The sequence below is a fragment of the Crinia signifera genome, chromosome 1 (genome assembly GCF_055691185.1).
Source record: "Crinia signifera chromosome 1, ASM5569118v1, whole genome shotgun sequence".
Classification (NCBI taxonomy): Eukaryota; Metazoa; Chordata; class Amphibia; order Anura; family Myobatrachidae; genus Crinia; species Crinia signifera.
Window position 1 is genome coordinate 156,611,557 of NC_139217.1, and position 10,649 is coordinate 156,622,205.

The 10,649-nt window shown below is 49.4% G+C and overlaps 1 protein-coding gene across 7 annotated transcripts in view; it reads right to left on the minus strand.

Annotated features, from left to right (window-relative positions):
• The window catches only part of TEX15 (testis expressed 15, meiosis and synapsis associated), an 86,861-nt gene extending 83,999 nt beyond the window's left edge, over positions 1-2,862 (minus strand). For 4 of the 7 annotated variants that reach the window (XM_083175036.1, XM_083175011.1, XM_083175054.1 and 1 more), the window contains exon 1: positions 390-857. The gene's annotated coding sequence lies outside the window, so the exon portion shown is untranslated. Of the gene's footprint in view, positions 1-389; positions 858-2,575 lie in introns of those variants that run through there. The other 3 variants (XM_083175040.1, XM_083175032.1, XM_083175016.1) reach the window with 1 other exon arrangement.
• Positions 2,863-10,649: the final 7,787 nt, after the last annotated feature.

A 10,649-nucleotide genomic window follows, 5' to 3' on the forward strand; every position in this document is an offset into this window, starting at 1 on the left:
GCTGTGCTCAGCATAACAGCTTCATACATTCTAAAAATCACACTGATGAGACCCGTATTACTCAGCAACTACTACAGTAGCTCTCTCGACCAAAACAAAATACTTCTGATGACACCCCGCACTGCCAGCATCAGCAGCAGCACACCTTCTGGATGTTACACATACACAATCTCATATGTTCTATATATAACAACAACGTGCACTTGTGACTAAAAAAAAAAAGTTAAAGAACACGCAAAAAACAAAAGGTACAAGCACATCGCCGTCACCTGCTGCCTGCGCCACCCTCTGCACGATACATTGCGGAGAGAGAACACCCGGTACACATGGGGCAGTGCGGCACCCGCAACAGCAGGGCATAGAGACACGCACAGCAGCAGCGCACTGACCTCTCACAGGTGTCCGGTAGCGGCGATGGCGGCGCCGGGGTTCCCGCACAGCATCACGTACAGCCGCAGTCTACTCTCCAAGAATATAGCGCACTCTGACTCCGGCAACTGGTTGAACTGGCAACTCCGCGCTGTACCGCTCAGAGCCTCAGACACTAGAGATGTGTCGTTCGCGAACGATCCGGTTCTTTTGAACGGATCCATCAAAGGAACGAGCGAGCCGCCGATCCCAAAATGGTGATCCGGATCGGTTTCGCTTAGCATTACATACAATACAATGCACATTGCATTGCTTGAGCTCAGCACTGCCCCCTTTGGCAGCTGAGATATTTTCTTCTAATTGGCTGCTTGTGCTGCTGCTGCTGTTGCTGTGTCACGTGCAGATCTAGATTCTTCTGAATCTGGAAGCCCTGAGGGAGGTCTGGTGACTACACATCAACAGCAGACAGAGCAGAGGCATAGGCACTGGCAGGCATTTCAAGATTGCTTCACCTGAGTTCACCAGTAGTATCACAGAAAGGTGTGTAGTAGAAGTATGAACACACAGACACACAGACATAAATTAGGCAGTGCACATGTGTTTTTTTTTTTTTACTAGATCTCTGTTTGCTGGGCTGTGTAGTACATTTAACTTTAATTTGGAGGGGGAGGGGGCCTTCTTTTAATTTTTATTTGGGGGGGGGGGGGGAGGGGGGGCTCGGCAATGAGCAAATTTAGTCTCCCTTGGCAACGAGCAAATTAATACCCCTTTTACACCGCTGCAAAACCCCGGGTCTTCAGCGGGTCAGACCCCTGTCAGCGGCAGTGTAAATGGGACACGCCGTGTCCCTTTACACGGGACTTCTACCCAGGTCCTGGGAACTGGATTGTTCGTCAGACAAGCGTTGGTCAGACAGTCACTAGGTCGACATGCAGAAAGGTCGACATGGGAAAAGGTTGACATGGGAAAAGGTAGACATGGACGTTAGGATGACATGAGGAAGGTCATAAGGTCGACATGGGGTTTTCGCTGTTTTTTGACCCGAATGTCAACACAGTTGACATGGACACAGTTGGAAGTGAGAATCGGACCCTCGCATCGCTCGCAATGCTTTGGGCACAGTGTCTCACTTCGCTCGCCACACTATTATAATCTCACTCCATGCCCTAGTGGAAGGTAGGGCATGAAATACCGCCTGTCGGCACATGTCGGCTCAAAAAACAGTGAAAATCCCCATGTCGACCTTATGACCTGTCGACCTTCCTCATGTTGACCTATAACCATGTCGATCTTGTTCCACGTCGACCTTTCAGCATGTCGATCTAGTGTTGTTGACCTAATGTCGACCTAGATCAGTCGACCAAACGACTATCTATGTTAAGTGCACCACCTAGGTCAGGGTTAGAGAACCTTTGGCCCCAGCTGTTGTTGGACTACACATCCCAGCATTCCCTGCAACAGTGTTATCATGGCCAAATAGCAAATTGTAGCAGGGCATGCTGGGATGTGTAGTCCAACAACAGCTGGAGGGCCAAAGGTTCCCCATCTCTGACCTACGACTTTGCTCTGTTTCTGGACTTCCCTCTTAACGAATGATTGCTATTACCTGTTCTAAACAGGTAAATGGATAAGAAAGGTGTTTCCACACAGGTAATAACAATCAAACATTAAGAGGGAAGTCCAGAAACAGAGCATTGTGTCCCTCCTGGAAAGGGTCATGTTGGGAGGTATGGTACACTAACTCAAACCATAAATAACTGTCTTTTTTACACAAACTGAGCCGCAGAGCCGCCCAAAGGATCTAGATCTTTTCACTGACCGACCCAGGTCGACCCGGGTCCGCGAAAAGATCCGTTTTGCCCATCTCTATCAGACACTCAGGCCACGCACCCTCAGACCACGCCCACCGCGGCTCCTGATATTGAAAGGAGTCAGCATTGGCTGCAGCAGCCCTAGGGATGGGCTTCGGAACCGGCCTGCTACACATGCTGCACCCCGCCCCGGCCATACCCCTCCCTAACCGCTCCGGCCCCGCCTCTACTGCAAAACGATAACACTGGGCATGACATACCTACCCGTCACTGACTGTACCGTGCCGACACTGCCGAGTGCTCCCGCCTGCTCCTCGCCAGCGTTACCGCTATGTGTCTACTTACCGCGCACACACACCTTACGTAATACGTACAGTACATCAGTTAACACTTACCGCCTTGCCCCCGCGTCTCACCGGCCCGGGATCAATCAGATCGTTATCCCGCGTCATGGAAACAGCTCCCGCCTGCCTCCGTCACCAGCACTAGCGGGGCGCTCACCCCCCTCGCTCTACACAGGGAACACGGACTCCGTACTTCAGGTGACTCCTATAGGATATATGTCACTGTGCAGTGTGGCGGGGACAGGGCTCCCCGCACCCGTACAAGCTGCTGTCACTGGTCACCTGCTGCGTGACTTATGCCCGGGAACACGAAAGCGGCTGCGCTCAGTACCCGCCTGGGAGTTAGCGCATCGCGCACAGGTCTGAGCGGGGACACTTGAGGCAGTAATTATTTTGTATATGGACCAGCACAAGGTTACACCATAAATAGTGGAGAATCTGTCAATCTATAAAAACTCACACAAACTTATTATAAATACAAGGCGCCGTGAACATATCCCTAAACAATATGTACATCCCCATTATCCTTGATAAATATATAATTGGTGCCAATGCCTACTGCCTTATAAATTCAATTTAACTGAGAAGCTTTTTTATTTAATGAATTCGGAACAAGGTCGATTATATGAACTGGTCTGTATATATCCATCCATTTGGAAGTAGAGCCAGATTTTTTCTGGCGATGCCCCCCCGCCGCGATAACCCGGCGGGGTATGCTTACAGCATCCCAAAATGCGGTAAAAACCCCGATAACGGGGTTTTTACCGCATTTTTAGCTTAGAGAATCTCCCCCTTGGTGAGGTGAAAATGTGTGGGGGCTGACAATTCAGCCTGAACCATGAATCACAGAAAACTAAACAAATAACTTGTCTTACCTGCTCTAGTGTGAAGGTTGATACTGAGATCTTGACTGCAGTAAATAGTACAGGGCTGCTCCCCCAGGGCCGGTGTAAGGCTTCTAAGCACCCTAGTCAAAACTTCAACCTACTCTACACCCCCCCCCCTCCCATACTGCCACCAATACCCAATTTCCAGCCCCTTAAGCCTTAAGGCATACTTGCCTAACATTCCGGATTGGCAGGGAGGCTCCCAAAAATTTGGCAATCCTCCCAGCCCCCCAGGAAGGTGGCGTCCCCTACTCCCAGGAGGCCTCCTTTTGCCATCCACAATACAGTACAAGGAGGAGGGGGCAGCAAAGTAGGGACATATGCCTCAAGTAAAAGTATGGAGGTAAGGTCTTAGAAGTTCCACAGCAGCCACCAGAAACAAGGATCCTCATAGACATCAATCATTTTTTTATAGGCAGACCTGTGGCGCCCCCCCCCCCCCCCAGATCCTGGCGCCCTAGGCAGCTGCCTAATGGTAGAGCCGGCCCTGTGCTCCCCCCTTCTCTGTATGTCCCCCACTCTGCCCCCATTCAATCTGTTTCCCCCAACATACTCCCCCCTCTTCTCTGCATGTCCCCCACTTTGCCCCCTTTCAGTGTATTTCCCACAGCCTGCTCCCTGTATGTCCCCCACTCTGCCCCCATTCAGTGTATTTTACCCCAGCCTGCTCCCCCCCTTCTCTGCATGTCCCTCAATCTGCCCCATTCAGTGTTTTTCCCCCAGCCTGCTCCCTGCATGAACCCCACTATGCCCCCATTTAGTGTATTTCCCCCAGCTTGCTCCCCCCTTCTCTGTATGTTCCCCACTCTGCCCCATTCAATCTATTTCCCCCAGCCTGCTCCCCCCTTCTCTGTATGTCCCTTACTCTGCCCCCATTCAGTGTATTTCCCCCAGCCTGCTCCTTCCCAGTATATTCCCCCTGCTTGACCCTCCTTCTCTGTATGGCCCCTTCTGTAAGCCACGGGACGGAGAGGCCAAGCAGGCACCACAAGGAGAGAAGACAGATGCCTGTGCTCCCTGATCCCGCAGTCGCCCTCCTCTGCTGAGTCTGCTCTGCATGCTGATCCTTCCTCCCGGGATACTGTGATCGCGAGCAGGCGGATAGATTACAGACGGAAAATAAAGTGGAGCCCGGGTGGGGGTTGGACACATATTCACATGAAGACCCTCTCACCACACAAATGAATGCGCGCTTGCTGTAGGCCCCCCTCTACAGTCCTGCGCTGTGCGTCCTGCTTCTAATGCTTAGCCTGCTTCCGGCTGGAGGCTGCGGGCCACTTAAAGTGACGTAACAAGCCACAATTGGCCCCTGGGCCGGACTTTGGACATACGCAATGTACTCAGCCAGAGGGTATGTGCTTTCAGTGCTGCCCCCCCATGCTGTCTGTTGCCCATGGGCTACCGCATTATCAGAATGGTGGTAGCCCAGGGACACAGAAGCGATGCTGCACGATGTATCAACAAACAGTAACCTATGGGGGATGTGGTGGTGCAGGAATGATCGCAGCAGGGATCGGAGATTCATACTGTGGTTCCTCCTGATACATTCCGGTGATCCTTAATAGTTGTGGCTAACCCAAGAAAACAGGTGTTTTTGGTTATTTAGCCACAAATATTAAATGATCAACGGTCCTCCTAGTGCTTATTTATTGTATCCCAATTGGGTATGGGTAATAGGGTTGACACGTATAAGGTCAACCACTATTTGTTGACAGGCTATAGGTCGACACATGAAAAAGCTAGACATACCTTAGGTCGATATAGGCAAAAAGGTCGACACAAGCAATAGGTCGGTATAGAAAAGGTCAACATGAAAAATGGTTGACATGAGGTTTTCACATTTTTCTAGTGTCTACGTTGACAAAAATCGACATAGACACCATATAAGTGTACCACTCAGGGCTTTTTAATTAACTCTGATAAGCTTATCAGGGATATTGTTTTACTGGACTGAGGCAGGCAAAGCGAAATCCCTGAAAGCTGAAAAATGGGGGCTGTGGTGGCCAAAAACACACAAGTTTCACTGAACCTGTGTGTTTTTGGAAGAGCTCATGCTTTTTATCATGGGAATCTGAATAGCACAGCACGTAAAAAAAAGTTGGAAAAAAGTGTGAATAACTGGAGTTTTTACGCACCGAATGTGCAAAATCGGATACCTCTGTAAAGGTGAGTACACACTGGACACATTTTTTTAAATGATATCCCTCATTTTATCCCTTCTGAGCAATATCGTTTTAAATATCACCTAGTGTGTACGCTATTAAAATGCATGCAACCAATGCACATTCCCGACCCGCCGTCATCCGTGCATACAGCTGAATTTGACATATAGGCCCTTATTCAGATCTGATCGTAGTACAAATTTGTTCTCAAAATGGGCAAAACCATGTGCACTCTAGGTAGGCCAGATGTAATATGTGCAGAGAGAGTTACATTTGGGTGGGGCGTGTTGAAACTGAAATCTAAATTGCAGTGTAAAAATAATGCAGCCAGTATTTAATAAGCACAGAAACAATAACTCACACACATCTAATTCTCTCTATACATGTTACATCTGCCCCACCTGCAGTGCACAGGTTTTGGCCATTTTGAGAACAAATTTGTACTGCGATGAGATCTGAATAAGGGCCATACTGTAGTCACTGACCGATTGCCTAGTGAGTGGAACCCGGTGACATCATTATTATATTGTTAAATGTGTTTGTGCTATATCATTTATATCACATCAGTGTGTACGCACCTTTACTCTCAGTATGATGTCCAGCAGAAGTCTGTATCCTTTGGATATAATTGTTTTAGCCATCATATAGGGCCTTATTTTGGTTCATTCTTTCTGACAAAATCCTTCTTAGATGGACATAACCATGTGCACTGCAGGGGGGGCAGATGTAACATGTGCAGAGAGAATTAGATTTGGGTGAGTAATTTTGTTTCTGTGCAGGGAAAATACTGACTGCTTTATTTTTACACTGCAATATAGATCTCACTTTGAAGTAAAACCCCACCCAAATCTAATTCTCTCTGCACATGTTACATCTGCCCCACCTGCAGTGCACATGGTTTTGCCCATCTAAGAAGGATTTTGTCAGAAAGAATGAACCAAAATAAGGCCCATAGTGCAAGAATGGGTACTTTAAGTTTTCAGGAAATGATCTGGAAGAGAGGCTCTCAGTTTGGGAGAGGATGTTCGTTGGACTCTCAGCTGCAACTCTTAAAGCTGCTCCTAGCACTTACCAATCAGACAAGATGCACTGCAACCACAGCAAGGCCTCATGTTCTATAAGCATTATGATTTCACAACAGCCTCCAACTCATACTTGTCCAGCCTCCGAGAACAATCTTGGGCTGTCAGGCCGGCCCTATAGTCGCGAGCGGTCCCGTTCTCGGACTGCTCAACTGCATCTCATCAGGCGGGATTCAATTTCCTGCCTGCCGAAAAGGGGACGTGGCCACATGAAACGGCCATGGATCGTCGAGATCTGGCCGTGAGCTTGACAATCCACGGCCATTCCCAGCAAAACGAGCCCGACAGCGTCGGGCTTGTTTTGGCGAGATGATTGTTCAATGTTGGCGGGAACAAGCAGCTGTATGTAAATATGGCCGCTAATTAGCGGCATACAGTCGCTAATTGCCGGGAAAATATGTCTGGAAAATACACCTCATTTTTCAGACGCATTTGGCTTTATTGTATAATATATTGTTACAAGGATCACATATACTAGGACTCAGATAAAGACTTTGTTGTTTATTTTGAACAGCAGGTCACAACATCTCAAGTCAATCCATATGTAATAGTTTTTACATGCAGTAGCATACAGGAAATCCCCGCATCACAGACTTTTGCAAAGGCTCCAATGGTCCCTATAATAGCCCACAGACCCCGGTCTATCACTTGGGCAGCTAAGGTGGCTTGTCCCTGGAAACCCTTATATCAGGAAATCCCTGGTGCTGCTGATTAGACACCTGGGTTCTGCTACAGCTCTAAAACCTGGTCTGGATCCTCCACATTCACCTCTTTGTTTGTATGTATCCACTGTAAGGGTGCATAGTCTGTGATCATCAAAAACTCTTGTCCCAATAAATAATACCATAATGACTCCACTGCCCACTTAATGGGCAAGCACTCCTGCTCTACCATTGAGTACAATTGCATGCGATTTTGCGGCAGATGCGATGCGATGGCCCGGGGCTGAGAAAGCAGTGAATAAATTAGGTACTTGTGTAGTTTCACGGCGCCGTCGCGCGCACACTCTGTCTCTGAAACTTGGCAGCCTGCCAGAAGCTCTGATTAACTGTGCGCGTGCCGCTCTAGCTGTAAGCTACGTATTGTAAGCTACGTTATCAGCGTAGCGCTGGGCAGCAGCAGCTGCCCAGGCGCTGACAGGTCACTGTGGTACTTGTAGTTCCACAGTGAAACAGGCAGCCCTGCGCACCGCTGACAACGGGGGCATGTAAAAGTGGACACCCTGGGCACATCCCCCATGCAAATGCTAAATTTAGATGCAAAAGTGTCTAAAACCTGGACTATCTGCAAGCCGCTAAGAAGGGGGAGTCCGGATTCAGACGATAAAGCGTCTTAAACCCGACTACCTGCTAGCCGCTACGAAGGGGTCGTGTCCCCCATGCAGACGCTAAAACTTAGATGCTTTAGCATCTGAAAACCGGACTACCTGCTAGCCGCTAAGAAGCCGGGGTTTCTGGACTTAGGCACTTAAGCGTCAGAAACCCAACTGCTAGCCACTAAGAAGCCGGGGTTTCTGGACTTAGACGCTAAAGCCTCTGAATTTAGTTGGGCCTAGGGGACATCTAAATTTAGATGCTAAAGCATTTAAATTTAGTTGGGTCTAGGGGTACACTATTGAAACCTGTCCACAGTGGCACTAGTCGACGCAACAGCTGTCGACCTTGTAAATTCCACTATCCACGCCAACCCGAAGCGTGGCGAGCGGCGGCGGCACGCGTCCGACTACCTTTTCATACCCCCACTATCCACGTCGGCGAGGAGTTGATTTTATAAAGTGTGACGAGCCACCGAGCCCGAAGCGTGGCGAGCGGACACGGATACCTGTGAAGCCCGCGAGGGGACGCGGATACCTGTGAAGGTATCCGCTGCGCTCGCCACGCTTCGGGCGCGGTGGCTCGCTGCGCTCGCCACGCTTTATAAAATCAACTCCACGCCGACGTGGATAGTGGGGGTATGAAAAGGTCGTAGGACGCGTACCGCCGCCCCTCGCGGGCCACGCTGCGCTCGCCACACTTTGGGTTGGCGTATATAGTGGAATTTACAAGGTCGACAGCTATTGCGTCGACTAGTGCCACTGTGGACAGGTTTAAGAGTGTTTTGCACAGTGCATATGAATTCAGACGCTAAAGCGTCTAAATTGATAGCGGTGTGCTGAGTTTAGACGGAATTAGATGCTACGCTACGCTGATAATGTAGCGCTGCGCTGAGAACAGCTAGAGCGGCACGCGCACATGCTACGCTGGTAACGTAGCTCTGAGAACAGCTAGAGCGGCACGCGCTCCAGAGTCTTACAGGCTGCCAAGTTTCAAACAGACTGTGCGCGCGGCGGCGCCGTGAAACTACACAAGTACCATAAATTACATAGGAAAATCGCATCGCACGGATCTAAAATGGCCCATGCGATGCAATGCGATTTCCCTACGCAGAATAGCCCACTAAGCAAATTGCTTAGTGGGCGCCGTGCCAGGAAACAGGTCCCCAAAAAAACCTTGCAGTTTAAACACAGATAGCTTACCAATGGTTGCATACAGTGTCCTTGCTCGCATTCTCCACCAATTGTGACAAGGATCTCAAAAATGGGGACTCAGATGAAGAGTTTATTTATTTTGAACAGCAGGTCACAGCATCTCATGTCAATCCATATCCAATCGTTATTACAGGCTTTAGCATACAGGCAATCTCAGCATAACAGACTTTTGCAAAGGCTCTAACGGTCCCTACAATAGTCCATAGACCCTGGCCTATCGCTTGGGCAACTAATCCACCATCAAGAGCAAGGGGACTCTGCCCTGGAAACCCTTATATCAGGAAATCCCAGATGCTGCTGATTAGACACCTACTGCTCTAAAACCTGGTCTGGATCCTCCATATTACTTTCATGTGGGGAGATGCTGACAATATGTATATTTATGTACAGTTTCTTATATAGAACAGACAAGGCACTTGAGAAAGGACAATTTTGTTTGAAACGCGTTGGAAATAAAATAAGTGGACAACAACACAGGGTACGGTTCCCCACTTGGGAATTTTCTACATTTAGATACATATTTTAAGTTATGGTATCACACTGTATGGTTCTTTTCTCTATTTTATGTATATTGAGAGACATCGATAAAACCTTCATTGGACATAGAGACAGATTTAGAGTGAGGAGCGCCTGAAAGACTGTCAGTATATATTTTTTCTTATGATCATGTATTGTTTACCCAGCTTTACTTTTTTTATTTCATAGAATTTAAATCCCAGTTCTTAGCTTTGTTTTTGCACCCCATGGTGTTTACCCAACCTCATTCCCAGTGTCTCTGCAGCTCCCTTCTGTCCCTCCTCACTCACCCTATCACTGGGTCTCTCTGGCTCCTCCATGTTTCTCTAGCTCCAGCCATCCAGTGATTCTATAACCCATTTTCATCTTACCAACTTTAGTTCTCCATCTCTAAAGCTCAAGCCCCTTCCATCTCTCCAGCATTTCTCCAGCTACAGCACACTGTTTCTCTAGCCAGGGCCGGATTTGGGGGTCAGGCCGCCCCTAGGCACCACACTTTAGTCCGCCCCCCCAGTACCTGGTCGGACCATCCCCGGCACTCAGTCCTGCAGCCAGGCTCAGCGCCTCCACTTGGCCTCTTCACCTGCTCCCGCAGCCGCCGGTCCTCACCCTGTAGGTCAGTGATGGAGGAGGAGAGCAGCCCTGCCAGCATGTCTTCAGCTCCAGCTGCCTCTCCAAGCCCCTGGGACTCCTCCATTTCCGCCTGCAGCGTCCCCCTGTCACCCTCCCGCCAGAGGCCCCTGTAGCTGGCAGCCGGCCACAGAGACACCTCCGCACCGGGTACATGGATGTGCGGGTGGGAGACTGCACGCTGGCTCAGGCAGCATTGAGGAGGAAGCATTAGCAGCCGCTAGAGCACAGGTACCGCTGGACACCTGTGTGAGCAGGAGCCTCGCTGGCACAGGTCACTAGCTCCTGGTCTCTACAGGCATCTGTGCAAGGGGTGATGTC